Genomic DNA, 1,641 nt, shown 5'->3' on the forward strand with positions numbered 1-1,641 from the left:
AAAACTTATTATCTACAAACGACTTATCGGCTCCCGAATCAAACAAGACTCTAGCAAAAATATCATTTACAAGAAACGTACCGGTAATGACGTTATCATCAAGGACTGCTTCCTTTGCGTCCATCATGAAAACTCTCGCATTAGTCTTTTTCCTTCCTCGGCCTTCTTTGCAAACCTTGGGCAGTTGGGCCGAATGTGCCCTTTCTCGTTGCAACCAAAACATGTTGCATCCTTCATCTTCTTGCAATCCACAGCTTTATGATCTGTGGACTTGCAGATCCCACAACGTTTCTCGAAAGACTGGGATTTCGTTTCCAACCGACACCTCCCAAAGTGGTGCCTCCTGCAGATCTTGCATCTGGGTTTCTCACCCGACTGATGATCATTTTTCCTAGACCCCGACCCTTTCCTGTGGTCGTTGTTCCCTCTATGTCGCTTTTCGGATCTTCGTGAGGTGTCATCCTCACGTTTCCGTTTGTTCTCCTCAGAGCTCTTCATGGCTCTCAATCTAACCACGTCTTGAGTGAGGGAGAGGGATAGATCCGCTACGGATCGAAATGTTGTAGGTCTTGAAGCTTTAACACTCGCCTTTATCTCCGGTGCCAGACCCCCAATAAATCGAGCAATTCTACGCGGCTCCGGGGTCACCAAGTAAGGCACTAAACGAGACAACGTGTTGAACGTAGTAAGATACGCTTGACAATCGAGGTTCTTCATAACTAAGGATACAAAATCCGATTCAATTCGCTCGACCTCGTGCTGCGGACAGAAGTTCTCTTTGATCAGGGCCACAAACTGTTCCCATGACAAACCGTACAGTGTGGCTTTACCGGCAGCTTGTAGGAGTGATTTCCACCATGCTAACGCATCTCCTTTGAATGACTGGGACACGTACTTCACGACGTCCCTATCAGCACACCCGCTGATATCAACTACAGTGTCCATCTCGTCAATCCACGTCATGCAGTCGACGGCTCCTTTTTCCCCAGTGAAATCCCTGGGCTTGCAAGACACAAAATACTTGTACGTACAGGACCTGCCGTACGTGTCACGTTTCAGCTCAATCTCCTGCTTTGGGATGCTGCTGTGGTTGGAGGAGTGATTATCATCCTCAACTTTCTTTGGCTCACTCTTTTTAGATGGCGGCTTACTATGAGCCCCAGAATGAGTCTTAGCCTTGACATGCGTCACTGAGCGGGTTCTACTCTGAGTGCCGCTAGATTCTTTGAACTGCCTATCCATAGCCTTGGCGACAGCATTATCTATCAGTGCTTGCAATTCTGCACCGGTAACATGAATCTTTGCATTATCTGAGCGTTCCCCAGAATGACTGTTGGTTTCTTCCGATTTGGCCATCGTAGCTTTAAGCTACAATAAAGGACAAGGTCTTATTTAGAACCTAACAGTATTATCGTCCTAGACGATTTATTAACCATGGTATCAAAAACCTTAGCAGTTAATTTAATAAATTTCATTCAGGCTCTTATTAGCAATCAAGGAATGAAATTATATATATTGGCACCATAGGCCTAGTCACATGGACAATTACTAAATTATAAATTTAGATTTTTATAGGACTATAAATTGTATAATTAAACAAATAATCCTTTACTAGACAGAGAGTCATAAACCACAACTGTC

The sequence above is a fragment of the Helianthus annuus genome, chromosome 8, assembly GCF_002127325.2.
Source record: "Helianthus annuus cultivar XRQ/B chromosome 8, HanXRQr2.0-SUNRISE, whole genome shotgun sequence".
Classification (NCBI taxonomy): domain Eukaryota; kingdom Viridiplantae; phylum Streptophyta; class Magnoliopsida; order Asterales; family Asteraceae; genus Helianthus; species Helianthus annuus.